The 9,710-nt window shown below is 46.3% G+C and overlaps 1 pseudogene; it reads right to left on the bottom strand.

Moving 5' to 3' along the window:
• Window positions 1–1,434: 1,434 nt before the first annotated feature.
• On the bottom strand, window positions 1,435–1,553 carry LOC145408565 (5S ribosomal RNA; annotated as a pseudogene).
• Between the last annotated feature and the right edge of the window lie 8,157 nt (window positions 1,554–9,710).

Genomic DNA, 9,710 nt, shown 5'->3' with positions numbered 1-9,710 from the left:
AACCACCCCAATAATTTCTACCCTTTTCCCCCACATCTCTTCCTCCGCCTTTCTCTCGTATCATTTCCCTTTTCCCTCTAATTTCTCTCTCTGTCTCTCTCTCCCCCACAGTACCAGTCCCCTTCTCCCTTTCCCTCCCTTTCTTTCCCATAATCCTCCTACTTTCTTTCGATCTCCCCCCCCGCCCCCCTTCCACAACCTCTGCAATTTCTCCCACCCCCCTCTATGCTGTCCCACGGTTTCCCTTCTTTTTCTTCATTGTCTCCGGTCTGTCTGTCTGTCTGTCTCTGTCTGTCTGTCTGTCTGTCTGTCTCTCTCTCTCTCTCTCTCTCTCTCTCTCTCTCTCTCTCTCTCTCTCTCTCTCTCTCCACGTGACGTACATGCTCAGTATAGTGTCTGAGGCAGGCACGTTATTTCTAAAGCCAAACTGAGTCACATGTAGAAGATGGTGATGTCGGAGGAGACTATTTTCAATTTGGATTAACTGTCTTCTCAAACGCTAACCAAGGACTTGAGAAAATGAACCCCTTCAGTCCGATAATGTAACTATTTTAATCTTGTTACCAGCTGAGGATTTTAATTAATTTATGGAGAATTATGTAGTTGTGAAATGTGTCAATAAATGTCATACAGTATTTTAGTCCTCCAGTTCGAAAAGTATCTCCAAAGCTGAAGAAATCTTTAGGAAGGCTGTAAGAATATGCTACAACATACACAAGTAATACACCTTTGTCGCCGAGGTACGAGAGAGGGCATTTAAATCTGAAAGCATTGGAATGTCGCCTTAAACACCGAGGATACCTAGAGTACATTGATTGTTATCTACCTACCGAGTTTCATGCCTTTACGACAAACTGTCATGTGGCCCTCTTTTGAAGATTTTTGACATACTGCACTTGGCGCGTGTCACATGCCACGTGCACCGTCAAGGTGTGATGAAACCTGTCAAATACAAATCTTAAAGAATTGGACTATTATATGGTGCAAACCACGCAGTGATCCGCCCTGTGGTTGCTGAGATGTAAGCTTCTCAAAAGCGTTACGGTCGGGCAGGGCCGGTTCGGGCCCCTCGTATGTGAAAACGCCATTACTTGACGAGAGACCCGCAAGGGCTTCACCCTCGCTCGTAGTCATCGGATTCAATGGATAGACATAGCTTTAATTTTTTCAGCAATGTTTAGCTTCTCTTCCTATTGACAGCTACCATTCTTACTAAACTCAGTTCACTTTAAGTGCTCTGTTTACGTTAACTTGGCCTAAAATTTCCATCTCTCCATCCTGAATGCTGAGCTGCAAGAAGAGACTGACACTAAACTCATTTTTCATTCATTGCCAGACGCCATGTATCCCAAACGGGGTGGCCAAGGGCTCAGAGTTAATTGTTTTACAGGGAGGGGCACTAATCCTCCACCAACCCCACTTGACATGTAGGGATGCCAACAGCAACTGGTGTTCCCAGGCGGTCACCCATCCAAGTACTAACCAGACCCAACGTTGCATAACTTCGCTGATCGGACGGGAAGCGGTGTACTCAACATGGTATGGCCGTAAAATATTGCGAGGATTCGAAACAGTGCTTACAACTGCGTGAGTACAGCAGCTTACCAGGTGAGCTATTTAGGAACCCACTAAATGTTGATGCTAATCACGATGTGCTATGGGTATTGTGTAGAGCGGTAATATTGTCGCCTTCTTCCACAGAGCTAGGTGAAATAACTTGCAAAAGGACGAAAATATGGGCCAAGTGAGGGTAAAATGAGGATAGACGTAAAACTACAATCTCTCCATAATGAGAGCTGAGCTTTAACAAGAGATTAACACTAGATTAAGGTACTAATCAAGAAATGTTATGGGATGTATGCAGAGATGTTTTATTTCTTATTCTACCACTGAACTATGGGAAGCATGTAGCAAAAGGATATACAGTATATCTCCACCAAGTTAAGGGTTTTGATCTATAGTTTCTGTACTGTAGGCCACTTCTGCACAGTGAAGAAGTTCTGATTTAAGAGTAAGCAGTAGTTTTCTTTTCTTAATCCCTTATCTTTTTCTTCAGTGTTTTCCCTTTTGTCTTTTTTTTTTTTTTTTTTCAAGCAGTCTTTTTATCTCCCCAGTGCTGCTGCTTTTCTCTCCCCCAAGTCCCAACCCCTCTTTATTCCCAACTTTTTCCCATTAAACTGTCTCTTGTTTTTTCCAGGTTGCCTTCCTCCCTTCTCCCCCAACCTCTTTCTCCCTAATTTGCTCTCTTCACTGCCGCCGCACAGTTTTTTCTCTCTCCAGTTTGTATCTTTCTTCTTTGGTTACACTGCCCTTTTTTTCTTTGTCTCTTCCTTCTTTAACTACCCCTTCTTTTCTTATTCTCCTCTTCCTCCTCCTCCTCCTCTTTCGTTCTCTTTTCTCCTTCCTCCTCCTCCTCCTCCACTTCTTCTTTTTCTTCTTCTTCGTCCTCCTCCTCCTCTTTCTTATAATTCTCTCCCTTTTCTTCATAGAGTTCATTTCCATCTTCGTCTACGTCTTTCGCTATTTTTTCCTCTTTATCCTCCTCCTAGCTCTTCCCTCCCGCCTTTTCCCTAACTTATTTTCCCTTACCTATCGTTTCCTCTATTTTCTCCCGTTCTCATCGCCGTCCTCCCTGCCATCCTTCCTGCTGCCTCGCCTCCGCCCTCTCTCCCGCCCCAAGAGTGTGTACAGCCGGCCTAGAGGGATGAAAGAAAAAGAGTTTGGTAAGTCTGTGTAGAAACCCGGTCGACTCAGTCACTGCCCCTGCCTTTCCTCACCCTTCTCCGTGCCCACTGTTCCCCCGTCTCCCGTTTTCCCTCTCTCATTCCCCCTGCTTCACTTTCAGCCCCATATCCTGTCTTGCCTCCTGTACCCCCCCCCCCTCCCGGTCTCACCTCATCCTCACTCCTTCTCACTTATTCTACCTTCTCTTTCCTGCCTCTTCTTCTTGTCTCATTCCTCCTGCTTCTTTCTTACCTCGCCCTCATCCCTCACTGCCCGCCATCTCTTACCTCCTTTCTTGTCTTCTTGCTCTGCTGTTTTTATCTACTGCATATGTAAGTAGATGCCATAGTAGTAGCCTTCTCCGTAAAATATAGCCTCGATAGGACCACCAGGCGTGTTACTGACTGCCTTCCTTTGTACTCTTTTGTACCCTACCTTTCAGCATCATCAACTTCCCTTGCATCTGCCTTGTTCCGTAGCACCCTCCCCCTCCCCATACTCCTACCTTTCCCCTCTCTGTGTCCTCTTTCTCGTCTCATTCCTGATGCCTCCTCCCTCCGGCTGCTTCTCTCCTACCTTGAATCCCGTACTATCACCCTCGCCCCCTCTTGCTTTCCTCCCGTTTTCTCACCTTGTCGCTCCCCTTCCCCTTCCTACCTCGTCTCTTCCTTAGTAACCCTGTACCCTCTCCTTCCAAACCTCACTCTTCTCTATTTCAATCCAACCTCTCTCTCTCTCTCTCTCTCCTTTCCATCTTACTTTGTTTTTTTCGTTTTTCTTCCCTCACCGCTTCTACCTCGCTCCCTTCTCCCCAACCTCTCCTGAATAGCCCCCTCCTACCTACCCCTCTCCTTCAAGATTTGCGTTCCGCTAGAGTGACTATCCACTTTTTATTCACTCCCTTGGTTCGCACTCCTGCACCGGTGTGTCTGCGGTGTGGAGGGGACGTTGGTAGGATGAGGGGGGGTAAGCAGGAGGGTTGTGGGAAGAGAAACGAGGGTGGAAGGGGAGGGGAGATATGCAGAAGGAGATGGGGTGAACTAGGAGGGGGTGTCTAGTGGGAAGAGAGTGAGGTGGGGGAGCGAGGTTAGGCCCAAGAGGGAGGTGAGGAAGGAGGGGAGTGTAAAAAGGGATGGGAAGCATAAGAGGGAGGAGAGATTGGCAGGAGGGAGGTGGGGAGAGGGACGAGAGGAGGGAGGGGATGGGACAAGAGAGGCAGGTTGGGGGTTAGGCAGGGAAGGGAGGGAGAAGGGGGAGAACCCTGCTCTGAATTTTTTAGGGTCTGTTTCGCCTGTTGCTTCACTACGAGAGATCCGTCTTAAGCTGTAGAAAGCTATCTCGAGGGTGACAAGAATAGACACAAATTAAGTCATCGTAGTAAATGAGTTAATGGAGGCGTTCTAACATTTTCCATCTCACAGGGGTAAAGATTTAACTGTCTGGGCATAAAAGTACAATATCTATCTATCTATCTATCTATTGCCAGACGCCTTAATCCCTTATACGGGGTGGCCACAAACAAATCGCCTCCAAGTCACCCTGTCCCCAGCCATTTCACTGCCCTGCTCCCAATTCACATCCCCCTCTCTCATATACCTCTGCACTCCATCTCTCCATCTCATCCTTGGCCTTCCCCTCCCTCTCTCTCCCTCCACCTCACTCACATACAGTCTCCTTGACAGTCTCTCACTCTCCATCCTATCCACATGGCCAAACCACTTCAATGTGTTTCTCCTGATGCTTCCTATCACATCCACATCCACATCTCAACGCTCCTTCACATCCTCATTTGTCAGTCTGTCTCTCCATGTGACTCCACAGGCTCCTCAAATTACAATAATAATAATTATAATAATAATAATAATAATAATAATAATAATAATAATAATAATAGTAATAATAATAATAATATAGAAGAAATTGTGAATGGATGAAGCTCCTTTGACAAACTAGTTCTTTTACATAAAATTCCTACGATTTACCCCATAATTATTGAGTTCCATACACCGATGTGGTGGTTATGCTGAATATCGACGTGCACCAGTTGATATGCCAGTGTGTGTGTGTGTGTGTGTGTGTGTGTGTGTGTGTGTGTGTGTGTGTGTGTGTGCCAGGGAGGGTGTGGGTGTATTTTTTTCATGTGTGTTTTCGACCCCTGACAGACTCGTAAAACCAATACATACTGTTGGAACGCTGAGCTACAAAACATGGAATATCACTCGTATATAATCATGCTAAAAACAGGACTGTCCGCTTCTCAAAAATACATGTATACAGTATATATTCAAAGCAAATTTTGATTACTAGGAAAAATGTGCATAAAAAGCTTCATTCGTTATTTGCACGCTATCTGATTTTGCCATTCGAAAATTATTTCTCTTCACCCCTTCAGCCCGGGGACGTCATTTTTATTCTATTCTTTCTATGCGTCATGTAATAAGTGGCTTTAGGGGTCTCGTAACATATATTCTTAGCGATGTTTTCTGCACATTGCACGTAATATTTTCTTGTATCTATTTCATTTTAATATCGATAGCACTTGCATGAATAATACAAAGAAGGGTATTAAGGTACACTGTGCTAAATAAATCGCTGAAGATAAAGTGCTCCGGAGTCTTCTATGCCACACACGTACCTATGTTCTGAAGAATACCATTTATCTTAGGATAGATTTTTCGAATAAGAGGGGCGGGGGTGCTTAGGTACAGCCTTCATGAACCAGGGCGCCCTTTGAAGTTGAATTTAAATGGTCTGACGGGAGCATGTCTAGAAGCAGCTCTGCCTCTCTGTCTCTCATTAGCGATTTTAGGAATGATGGTGCCTCGGCCCTGCTGACTTTAGCTATGTAACTTAGCCATACCACACCACACTATGCGACATCACTCCACACCACACCACACTCATACCACACCACCCTCTCACACCCCACCATACAGTATCATCCTACCACAACACAAGAGCATTAACCTAAGGCCCTAGAAGCTCATCCATTTAACGTTTTTGTATTTCAGTAACTTTTTTCTGTTAGGGGGCTTTCTAAAACTGAACAAACACAGACGTGGAGGGGCAAAAATATATAAAATAGACGACATGGTGGTGAGTTAATTGATAAAATCGTGTGGAAAAATGCACAAACTAATACCGAGATTTGTCCTCCAGCTAAAGGATGAATCACGCAACGACAAAACAATCTATTTGATATAGGATAGATCTCAAGTAGTGGTGTAGTAGTAGTAGTAGTAGAAGTAGTGGTAGTAGTAGAAGTAGTGGTAGTAGTAGAAGTAGTGGTAGCAGTAATAGTAGTAGTAGTAGTAGTAGTAGTAGTGTAATCCAGTCCACAGAAGGAACTCCCCAGGGGGACCCCGTTGCCATGGCTATGTACGCCCTGGCGATGACAGTGCTGCAATAACAGATCAAATACGAGGCCACCAATATAAAACACGTAGCCTATGCTGATGATCTCACGGGTGCTGGCAAGGTTGAGGATGTGAGGAAATGGTGGGACCTTGTAACATCTCATGGCCCTGAAATAGGTTACTACCCTAATGCAAGTAAGTCCATCTTGATCGTGAAACCAGCTTACTATCAAGATGCACAAGAAGCATTTAGAGGCACAAACGTGATAGTGACCAAGGAAGGTCAGAGGCATCTAGGGGCTGTGACTGGAACTAAGGAATTCAAAGACAAATATGTGAGTGATAAGGTGAAGACATGGGTAGAAGAAATTCATACACTATCCAGCCACGTAAAAACAGAACCCCATGCAGCATACAGTGCATTTACCTATGGTGTAAAGCACAAGTGGACCTTCGTGATGAGGACCATACCAGACATCGAGTTGCTGCTACAACCACTGGAGGATGAAATCAGGGATTCATTCCTCCCATCTCTAGCCAATGGTCAAATCCCCACACCAGAAGAGAGGGACCTTCTAGCACTACCACCCAGGATGGGAGGTCTTGGCATTATAAATCCAGTAGCCGTGGCAAGTTATGAACACAGAAATTTACTCAGGCTCACCGAATCCTTGTCACAGAAGATCTGCGCCCAGGTTGAGACGAGTGAAATCGACCACCAAAGGCAGAAAAACATAAAGACACAGATAAGCAAGGAGCGTGAAGCAAGACAAAAAGACCAGCTGCAGCACATAATCGAACATCTAACACCAGACCAGTGCAGAAGAGTTGAAATTGCACAGGGGGTTGGGGCATCGAACTGGCTCACAACCCTGCCTCTCAAGGCAAAAGGATTCCACTTCAACAAACAAGAAATTATTGACGCCATAGCCTTGAGATATGGGTGGCCAATAGAGAACCTACCTCAACACTGTGCCTGTGGCACTGCCTTTGCTCCAAACCATGCAATGGTATGCAAGAAGGAAGGCTTTGTTTGCATCCGACACGATGAAGTACCCGACCTCACTGCCAAAGTGCTGCAGGAAATATGCCATGATGTCACGACTGAGCCAGCTCTGCTACCTCTGGACAGCGAGCACTTCACCCACAGAACAGCAAACACATCAAATGATGCAAGAGTGGATGTCAGTGCTCGAAGGTTTCTGGGCACGTGGGCAGAGGGCGTTCTTCGACACCAGGATATTCGATCCCATGGCAGCATGTCATCGTGAACTGTCTCTCGAAGCTGCACACAAGAGGAATGAACAAGAAAAAAATAGAAAGTATCAAGAAAGGATCCAACATGTGGACCATGGTCGATTCACTCCCCTTGTGTTCACGACATCAGGTGGAATGGGTCCAGAGGCAGTGAGATTCTATTCGAGACTGGCAGAGGTTCTTTCTGAGAAGAAACGTCAACCGCAGAGTTCTGTTATGACCTGGATGAGACGTCGACTCTCATTCTCCCTCATGAGATCTGCTCTGCTATGTCTCAGGGGCACAAAATCATCAGCCCTCAGGCCTGTCTCTCTGGCGGGTATGGATTACGAAGCTACAGTGTTCGAGAGTCACATAGACCAGCGACTCCAATAGTTTAATGTCTTTACACTGTAATATCAATAAATATAAAATAAAATAATAATAGTAATAGTAGATGGTTGGTAACCACAGCCGTTGGCGTGCTTGGGGCCAACGGATTGTAATATGAGGGTTAGTGTTAACCTTCACATTACAACTCCAAATGGTGAACTGTATTAGGAAGGTTGGTTTTGATCTTCACAATATAATTCCCCGATGGATGGAGGTGATTTGATTCGTAGTATTAGTAGTAATAGTCTTAGTAGTAGTTATCGTTGCTGTTGTTGTTGTAGCCCCAGGTTCATCTGAAGTGTGAACTTGATGGACTCCAGGCTGAAGCTGTCTCTTTCTGGCAGTGCACCATCCTTTTTAGGGGGATAGGAGGAAGTTTTGAATAATCTGGCAGTCGATGCAGCCGATCATATCAGTTCTACCAGGTGAAGGGTTACCTAAAGCCCTACCCAACCCCCAGGTATGAAATTTCCTTACTGAACTTAAAATCGTCTGGAAGCAGCAAGAAAATTTTAAAACGAGGTGCTTTCGGGCAGAAGGGGCTAATTTCAAGGGAGGGATGAAGCGGATTTTACTTTTATTAAAAAAAAAAAAGTAGTAGTAGTAGTATCACTAAAAATTGGTAGCAGGTTCGAGTCGACCCAAGGGTCATTGGTAGACATCGGGAAGGGCATCCAGTCATAAAGTGCTACATGCGCCAAACCTAAAGCCCCTGTCACACATAGACGACTCAAGGGCCGACCGCGGCGAGACTCAAGGTCGTGTCTTAGTTGGCTCCCACTCCTCCCGACTGGCCCCGAATCTGCTCTGCTCATGACTGCCTAACGACCGCGTCAGGACTGCTGCACGACCTGTCACGATGTCCTCATGAATGCAACATGATCACGAGGCAACCGCGAGGCGACGGAGCTATGAGTCTTCAAATTTGAAATTTAACAATTTTTTGTCAGCCACGACCGTGATACGACCGCCCACGAACACAAGACGACTGCGTGACGCATTTGGAGAATGCACCCTAAGCCCCCCACAACACCACCACGTCCCCCCACGACCGACCCATGGGGCGGGGTATCACATCTAGATCACCAGTGACATCCAGCGAGGGGCAGGGCATCACACCTAGACCACCAGTGACATCCAGTGTGGGGCAGGGCATCACACCTGAACCACCAATGACACCCAGTGTGGGGCAGGGCATCACACCTGAACCACCAATGACACCCAGTGTGGGGCGGGGCATCACACCTAGACCACCAATGACACCCAGCGCATCACCATGGACCTCTCCTGTGTCTAGTCAGTTGATGAAGTACATGCAGTCATAACGGATTTTTTGTCAGCGATAGCATCACGACATGCAGCGACCATATCACGACGCATCCAATTGAGCTAAGACTGCTTCACAATCGACATACGACACTCCCGACTACGATGCAACTGTGACCCGACCTCTGGCAAGTCGTGAGGCGGCCACGATTTTTTAACTCACGCATTACAAATTCGTGAGGCTCGAGGAGTCGTCCAAGAGGCTCACGACAACCCTCCAGAGTCCGGGCTTTGTTCGAGAATCAAGGGACGACTGATGACAAAAGCCGTTACGACCTTGAGTTGCGCCGTGGTCGGGCCTTGAGTCGCGTATGTGTGACAGGGGCTTAAGTCCTTTACCCAGTGGTAATGCCTTAGCCCTTGTTGAAAAAAGTGGACACGGCGTAAAATTAAAAAAAGGCCTTATTGCACCACACCTCCCCACAACCACGCATAGGACATCATCTCCTTCAACACGAACACACACACTGTCCAAATGTCACATACCTCACCACTATCACTGCTACACCATAACGTCTTAAGACCCAATATCATTAGACAACACCAACACACACACACACACACACACACACACACACATACACACACCACACCACTCTCACCCCTACGGTAATGCCTGAAGACCACTAAACAAGGCTCTACAGTGTTGTACCACACCCACTGGCTACCTATTTC

This window comes from Coenobita brevimanus, chromosome 77, assembly GCF_032717465.1.
Source record: "Coenobita brevimanus isolate Jiangsu-jjx chromosome 77, ASM3271746v2, whole genome shotgun sequence".
Classification (NCBI taxonomy): Eukaryota; Metazoa; Arthropoda; class Malacostraca; order Decapoda; family Coenobitidae; genus Coenobita; species Coenobita brevimanus.
This window is presented reverse-complemented; position numbering and strand designations above follow the sequence as displayed.